This window comes from Coregonus lavaretus (genome assembly GCF_964263955.1).
Source record: "Coregonus lavaretus genome assembly, chromosome: 6".
Classification (NCBI taxonomy): Eukaryota; Metazoa; Chordata; class Actinopteri; order Salmoniformes; family Salmonidae; genus Coregonus; species Coregonus lavaretus.
In genome coordinates this window covers 3,477,756-3,486,681 of record NC_139993.1, presented here as the reverse complement: position 1 = coordinate 3,486,681, position 8,926 = coordinate 3,477,756, and the positions used below count along the sequence as shown (strand labels likewise).

At 40.5% G+C, this 8,926-nt stretch overlaps 1 long non-coding RNA gene across 1 annotated transcript; it reads right to left on the bottom strand.

The window, feature by feature from the left end:
- Positions 1-5,386: 5,386 nt before the first annotated feature.
- Positions 5,387-7,677, bottom strand: LOC311130672. The gene is made up of 3 exons (XR_014613377.1): positions 7,611-7,677; positions 6,052-6,264; positions 5,387-5,760 (listed from the first exon to the last, which is right to left on the bottom strand). It is a non-coding gene; the product is annotated as an uncharacterized lncRNA (long non-coding RNA).
- Positions 7,678-8,926: the final 1,249 nt, after the last annotated feature.

The following is an 8,926-nucleotide window of genomic DNA, read 5'->3' as shown; positions in this document are numbered from 1 at the left end:
TTCCTTCCCCTATATGTTTACCATAATGTTTGGGGCAGATCGGTCTCCTTTTACCTGAGGGCATTGCTGTATCAAAGATGTTGTTTCCCCTGAGGGGCGTCCCTATTGTGGCTGGTTACTATCAACCTTTGTACCTTTCAACTGCTGCTCCATATAATGTATACAAATAAATAGTAATAGCAACTTGGGTGGTAGAGGAAACACTAGGGTGGGATCAGTGGTAGCTGCAAGAAGTTGAGGTGTGGAGTCCAGTTTTCGTTGTAGGTTTGAATTTTGTCTTTGGTGGATGCTGTAATTTTTTCATTGTGATGTGGTCTGTGAGAAGGTTAACTCGTTGACAAAATAGACTGTTCGTTTCTGTTTTTGTAGTTGAGTAATATTGTTTTCTTGGCAATATTTAAGGCGATTAAAATGGACTGATGATCTCCAAGAAGGCAGAAGGATGGGGAGAGTGGAATGCTGTGACCCAAAAGGGTGGATTAGTTTGTGTATGGTTTCTTTCCAGAATTGTAGGGTGGGTGGACAGAGTTTCTCAGTCCTGGTCCAAGGGACCCAAAGGGGTGCACATTTTTGTTTTTGTCCTAGCACTAACACACTTGATTCAATTCATCATCACTCATGTGTGTTGGAAAACACTGCATTTACAGTGCATTCGGAAAGTATTCAGACCCCTTGACTTTTTCCACATTTTGTTACATTACAGCCTTATTCTAAAATGGATTAAATAGTTTTTCCCCTCATCAATCTACACACAATATCCCATAATGACAAAGCAATTTTTTGTTGTAATTGTTGCAAATGTATTACAACTAATAAACGGAAATATCAGATTTACATAAGTATTCAGACCCTTTACTCAGTACTTTGTTGAAACACCTTTGGCAGCAATTACAGCCTCGTATTCTTGGGTATGACGCTACAAGCTTGGCACACCTGTATTTGGGGAGTTTCACCCTTTCTTCTCTGCAGTTCCTCTCAAGCTCTGTCAGGTTTGATGGGGAGCGTCGCTGCACAGCTATTTTCAGGTCTCTACAGAAATGTTTGATCGGGTTCAAATTCAGGCTCTGGCTGAGCCACTCAAGGACATTCAGAGACTTGTCCCAAAGCCACTCCTGCGTTGTCTTTGCTGTGTGCTTAGGGTCGTTGTACTGTTGGAAGGTGAACCTTTGCCCCAGTCTGAGGTCCTGAGCGCTCTGGAGCAGGTTTTCATCAAGGATCTCTCTGTACTTTGCTCCGTTCATCTTTCCCTCGATCTTGACTAGTCTCCCAGTCCCTGCCACTGAAAAACATCCCCACAGCATGATGCTGCCACCACCATGCTTCACGGTAAGGATGGTGCCAGCTTTCCTCCAGACGTGACGCTTGGCATTGAGGCCAAAGAGTTAAATCTTGGATTCATCGGAGAGTCTATTAGATGTCTTTTGGCAAACTCCAAGTGGGCTGTCATGTGCCTTTCACTCTACCATAAAGGCCTGATTGGTGGAGTGCTGCAGAGATGGTTCTCTTTCTGGAAGGCTCTCCCATTTCTGTGGCATTGTGTTGCGTGACAAAAAGGCACATTTTAGAGTGGCCTTTTATTGTCCCCAGCACAAAGTGCACCTGTGTAATGATCATGCTGTTTAAGCCACACCTGTCAGGTGGATGGATTATCTTGACAAAGGATCACATGCTCACTAATAGGGACATAAACAAATTTGTGCACAAAATTTGAGAGTAATATGCTTTTTGTGCGAATGATACATTTCTGGAATCTTTTTTTCAGCTCATGAAACATGGGACCAGCACTTTACATGTTGCGTTTATATTTTTGTTCAGTGTAAATTGGATTGGAGTGTTTCTAAGGTGTTTTAGACATATTTTCAGATATGACCGTATGATGACACTGAAAAAACACAAATATATATGTAGTAGGGGTGTAACGATTCGTTTTAACAACGATTCGATTTGTATCACGATTCGTGGTTGTCGATACGATTCAAGGACGATATTGGTTCATTTAGAACGATAAGATCCGAAACGATTCAGTGACTTGAAATCGATTCAGTAACCTTTTAGCCAAAAATTCAACCAGTGTGACTGAAATAAATACCTGGTAACCAGTTGCATTTTAATGGCTGGCAATAGTCTTGATATTTTTAACAGTGTTTCATGCCTCCATGCAGACCATCTGGTATTATGAAACATACCCATACCTACGTTGACAGCAGCCCCGTCTGTGTCATCCAAGCCTGTGTCCTGGAAAAGTCTCACAAGTCCGTCTGTTATGGCCTGTGCGGTTCGGTCAGCACCCAATTCAATCAGTCCAATAAAGTCCGAAGTAAACTCTCCGTTGCTGGACACAGACACAATGTAAACTATTTCCTGCTCAGTTTTTGTGATGTCCTCAGATCCATCAAAAAGCATTCAGTAAAGGAACATCCTCAGAATAGGAAGACATGGGACGTGCGTGTTTAGCTTTATGCATTTATTCTCGGCTAGCTTTTAGCAATGGCTTGCGCCACATTCGTGTGCTCCTTGCTCTTTTCATGTTGGTCAAATAAAGGATGGTTGAAATTCTTTGAGCCTTTATAAAATGCACCTGTTTTGTCTGCTAGATGTGGATTTGAGCGGCAAATCTTGCACCACATTTCAGTGCGCTCATCGTTAGCTTCAAGCCACTGCACATCTTGGAGCCACTTTTCCGAAAAAAGTATTTTCTTCGGCTCTGGCTCCAGTTGGCGTTTCTTTGTAGGTGGCGAAACGCCAAAAAGGCTGCTTAATGTCTGTTGCTTTTTGGACATCCCTGACAGTAGTTGACAAGCAACATGTCATGTGTAAGGTTAGATGAGAAGATCGGTCAAGTACGCAAAGGCGCGTAGTAACACAAGTGGAATTACGCATTCCTGATTTTTGTCGCGCTTGCGTATCTGCGTACCAGTTATGTGCACCCCTGCATATAAAGTCTGACGTGCTTAAATCCAATGGGTTATTTCCTAGTATCGATACAATCGATTTATTACATTTTAAAACGATGTTAGATCGATATATGTTGTCCAAAAGGCCAACTCGCCGCGCACAGATCGATGTAGTTGGATCATATGAATATAAATCGATACATCGATGTAGTAGATGAATCGTTACACCCCTAATATGTAGGCAAAGTGTATATTCGGGATTCGACTACAGTCAAGGTAAATGTTTGTTAGAATTTTGAGTGGAGCATCCATCCCTTCATCCATCCCCAGCTTCTATTCAGCTTGTGCAGTGGTGCCCCTTATAATGAAAAAATTTACTGGGGTCAGCTGTGATCATGTGATGGTCTCTGAGTTGCTATGTATGTACAGCGGTTCTCCCGATTTTTGGAAACTGAGCTCAGATCTTAGCAGGGTCTTAGCCTGAAGGTCTATGCACAGTGGTTCTCCTGCTGCTGTGTCAGGTCCAGTTTGCGCTGGAAGCCGTAGAGGCAGCGAGGGCAGCGGTTGGGCTGGTTGCTACTGTGCTGACGGCTGTGGGTGATGACGTTGGAGCTCTGGCTAAAGGCTTTGCCACACTGAGGCACACATGGGGGGATAGCAGGGCAGAGGGGACATACTGTATTAAAGGGGAAGTTCACTCTTTTATAACAAGGTTAGCAGTTCCTCACCCTGAAAGTAGTCTATGGACCATATATATATATATACAGTGGGGAGATACATTGCCGATTTTGCAGGTTTTCCTACTTACAAAGCATGTAGTGGTCTGTAATTTTTATCATAGGTACACTTCAACTGTGAGAGACGGAATCTAAAACAAAAATCCAGAAAATCACATTGTATGATTTTTAAGTAATTAATTTGCATTTGCAAAATCCCTCCCAACGTTTTCTCGCTTTTTATTGGCTCAGTGTCATTAACCTTGCAAGGGGAGTGTGCTGGAGTATTCAAAACAAGGGTGGCAATAATTTTTACCATAATATATACATATATATTTTTTTTTTCTTACTTGTTAAACAAAACCTCTTTAACTGAACAATTGTATTAGTTTAAAATAATACAATTTCCACCCCAAAATTGCATTCAATATAGCTCAGTATTCTTTGCTAACCTTTTTCAAGAGTACCAATAATTATGGACCTGACTGTACAACATCTATCAACTATCAAACGTTGTACCTTTCAACTGCTGCTCTATATAATGTATACAAATAAATTGTAATAGCAACTTGGGTGGTAGAGTAAACACTAGGGTGGGATCAGCTCAGCGGTGGAGTTGAGGAGTGGGGTCCAGTTTTCATTGAAGGATTGAATTAGTCTTTGGTGGATGCTGTAATTTTTTCCATTGTGATGTGGTCTGTGAGAAGGTTAATCTGTTGACAATGTCACGGATCCCCCCGGTACTGCTGCTCATTCCGTTCACCAGTTCCGGAGGTCTTCGTCACTGGCTTTCTAGGCGTCACTGACATGGATCGTTACCACCAACCCCGGACTGTCTTGTCTCATTACGCACACCTGGTTCCCAATCCCCCTGATTAGTATGTGTATATATGTGCCCTCTGTTCCCCATTGTCCTTGTCGATTATTGTCCCATGTCCGTTGGTCTCGTGAGTACCATGTATTGTGGTCTTGTTGTTTACGGGTCTCGTCCCGTGTATTGTGTTGAGGTTACACCTCGCTCTTTGTTTGGGTTACATCCCTTTTGTATATATAGACGTGTTTGTGTTGGGAGGAGTAAATAAAACCCCTAATATGTATTCCTGCGCTTGTCTTCAAATCATTAAACAACATGACAGACAAACACAGTTGGTTTCTGTTTTTCTAGTTGAGTAATATTGTTTTCTTGGCGATATTTAAGGTGATTAAAATTGACTGATGATCTCCAAGAAGGCAGAGAGATGGGGAGAGTGGAATGCTGTGACCCAAAAGGGTAGATTAGTTTGTATGGTTTCTTTCCAGAATTGTAGGGTTGGTGGACAGAGCCATGTGCTTGAATGTAGTTGTCTGGTGTATTGTTCATTCATTATGATGCATTAATCTACTGTTTCTCAATCCTGGTCCTAGGGACCCAAACGGGTGCACATTTCAGTTTTTACCCTAGCACTAACACTTGATTCAACTAATCATCAAACCTTTAGTTGGGAAACACTGCAAGCATCTAACATTCTAGATCACATGGTTTTTAAATCCAGTGTAATGAGGAAATGTGCAGATTTTTTCTCTGCTATATATATTTGTGCTCCCTGTACGTGTCTTGCACCATCACCCTGTATGCTTGAAATAACATGACTACAACCTTAGAAATAAAACTTTGATTACAATCTTGTGTTGTTGACCTTTGTTAAAATTAGTATGAGTATGTAGGATATCTGGTGGCAACCCCAATCATGTAATGTAATCCCACACACACTCCTAACATCTTACAGAACACATTTTCTCAGTTTGGTAACATTTATTATTTGGTCAAAAACCTACAGTGATTATATTGCTGATTTCGACCATGCACTCAGCACTTTTTCACATATCTGTGATTTATTCAGTTTATTTGTAATCAATAATTTGTATGTAGTTTAATCTGTGTGTATTGTCACTTTCTACTTGGAAGCCAGTGAAATCGAGGTTCTGAGGAAGAGGGGTCTTCTTAAAGGTGTCTTCCAGGATAAGGATGGATTCGCCCTTGAGTTGACTCCCCTTGATGAGGTCACAGAGAGCCATCTTCTCTGCCTTGTAGTAGAGACCCACTCTGCCACCTGTTATGTTGGCTATGGTGATGCTGGGTGCGACAGTTTTTCTGGGAGTTTTTTGTTAACCTAAGGGAACGAGAGAGAGAGTCATTGGACAGTGCTGAAATAAATGTGGTTGTCAGTATTAGAAGTTTGCTGAGAACACTGCTATGAGCAACAATAAACAATTTTCTATTTGTATCTATATTTACGCTGGTGCTGGAACTGAGCTGTGAAATGTAATTACTTTATGCTTTGAAATGTCTAATATCAATGTGTGTTATATTCCCATGTTGAATGGCCACAAAACAATAAAATATGAATGTATTTATTATTCATTCATATATAGATTCCCTCCCACTGGATAGGGTTACATACCGGTATGACTGGGGTTATTGGTCTGGCTGCCAATGGCAATATTGCCGCTCACACTGCCTGATATGATTTGGCCTGATATGGTTTGGCCTGATATGGTTTGGCCTGATATGTCTTGGCATGATATGTCTTGGCCTGGTTTTGTAGGACATTTGGCAACAGGTTTTTTTTTATTGCAGTCATTTTGGCTGTTGGTATGTGAAGCACAATCCATTGCTGCAACGATAGAGAAAAGAGAGGGGGAGAGAAAGAGGATAATTAAGGGTTAAGTTGATTAAATTCAGTGGTGGAAAAATTACCCAATTGTCTTGAGTAAAAGTAAAGAAACCTTAATAGAAAATGACTCAAGTTAAAGTCATCCAGTAAAATAATACTTGAGTATAATTATTTGGTTTTAAATATCCTGAAGTATCAAAAGTAAATGTAATTGCTCAAATATACGTATGTATCAAAAGTAAAATTCATCTCAAATTCCTCATATTAAGCAAACCAAATGGCACCATTTTGTTATTTTAATTTACAGATAGCCAGGGGCACACTCCAACACTCAGAAAACATTTACAAACGAAGCATGTGTGTTTATTGAGTCCGCCAGATCAGAGGGAGCAGGATGTTCTCTTGACAAGTGTATGAGTTTGACAATTTTCCTGTCCTGCTAAGCGTTCAAAATGTAGCTAGTACTTTTGGGTGTCAAGTAAAAGTTGTCAAAATAAATAAATAGTAAAGTACAGATACCCCAAAAAATGTCTTAAGTAGTACTTTAAAGTATTTTTACTTAAGTACTTCATACCACTGATTAAATTAAAGAATATTCCTCATCAAAACTGTCCACACAAAGCACAGATCTCGATAAGCAAAGTTTATCTCTGCAATTTATCATTATTTCTCACCATTGCACTAAGTGGCATTGCATGTATTTTGTGATGTCTTGGTCCTTATGCTAATTGTAAGTCTTTAAATGATTTGGCAGGGTTTATCACTTTGTGACTGTGGTAACTAGTGACGACCGTTAGAAAGCACTATTCGGTGTTTAAAATGAAAAGGCACCTGCAAAAAAAAATGGTTTTCATACTTTGTTGTGCTGTTACATTTGTATCTTTGTTTCATGTCCAATGTGTTATATATCATTTGTGTTGTGTGAACCAAAGCTCTGCTTGTTAAGTAATATCGACCAATATCTTTCAACTCTGCCAAATGATCACTATTTAATAATAATAATAATAATAATATGCCGTTTAGCAGACGCTTTTATCCAAAGCGTCTCACAGTCATACATTTTTTTTGTGTATGGGTGGTCCCAGGGATCGAACCCACTACCTTGGCATTACAAGAGCCATGCTCTACCAGCTGAGCTACAGAGTAACTGTTCCAGCCATGAGACACACATCTGTTCAAGCTGCCAAATTGTATCTGGAGTTCAATATATTTTATTGTGTCGGAACCTAATACAGTTACTACATGATTCCATATGTGTTATTTCATCGTTTTGATGTCTTCCCTATTATTCTACAATGTAAAAAATAAAGAAAACCTAAAGCATGTATTTAAAATAATGTATTTACCTGTGTCTGTGTGTTCTTCCTCGGTGCAGTGGCGCGCTTGAAGGTTGTAGTAATCAGGTGTTTTAGTGCAGAGTGGAGAGATGTCTCTGCTTTTATAGGGTAGCGCTGACAGAGAGAGGAAGGGTGGGTGGGGAGTTCTCAGCCCAATCCATTCCAGGTAAATGTTGATGTTCCAGAGAACTGAAGAGGAGGACTCAGTTCCAGAGAAGCTACGTGGGTGTCACAAGAGCAATACATTTAGATAAGTCAAGCACTAAAACGTATTTCATCTCAAAGGGCCATATCTTTAACTACCCACTGACAGGTAAATCACTGACAATCAATGGAGTTTGATGATCAGCCTAAGAATGAAAAAATTAGCAACCATGTGAGAGTCTCTGAGTTGCTATCTATGTGCAGTGGTTCACTTGCTTGTTAAAACTGATCTCAGATCAGCTGGAAGCCTGAAAATCTATGTGCATTGGTTCTCCTGATGCTGTCTCAGGTCCAGTTTGCATTGGAAGAAGAGGCAGCGGGGTCAGTGGTAGGGCTGGTTGCCATTGTGCTGACAGCTGCTAGTGATGAGGTTGGAGCTCTGGCTGAAGGCTTTGCCACACACCTGGCATGCATGGGGCATCTTACCTGGGATAAGAGGGCAGAGGGGACATACTGTATTAAAGGGGAAGTTCACTATTTTTTACTAAGTTAAAGGGGCAGTGCAGTCAAAAATGGAATTTCAGTCTGTTTAGGTGGGATGGAGTTTTTGTCCCACAGTATGCCTGCACAATCTGATCTGATTATTCTGACCATTCATCTTTTATTTTCATGTGTCCTCCTACGTTGAAAAGCGGGGTAGGCTCTAGAGCAGTGGTGTGAAATTTATTTTGCCCCATGGGCAGCATTCGGTCTTCAACGAGGTCCAGAGGGCAGCACTGAAAATGGGTTACATTTTAGTTTGGGGAATTTTCCATAATTCCTGACTGTCATTTTGGTGATTATTAGCAAGCTAGACACAATCAAGAAACTGTATGAATATACAGTGCATTCGGAAAGTATTCAGACAAGGACCCTTTTCCCCATTTTGTTACGTTACAGCCTTATTCTAAAATGGATGAAATTATTTTTCTTCCTCATCAATCTACACACAATACCCCACAATGACAAAGCGAAAACAGGTTTTTAGATATTTTTGCTAATGTATTACAAATAAAAAACATAAGTATTCAGACCCTTTGCTCTGAGACTCGTAATTAAGCTCAGGTGCATACTGTTTCTGTTGATCATCCTTGAGATGTTTCTACAGCTTGGTTGGAGTCCACCTGTGGTACATTCAATTG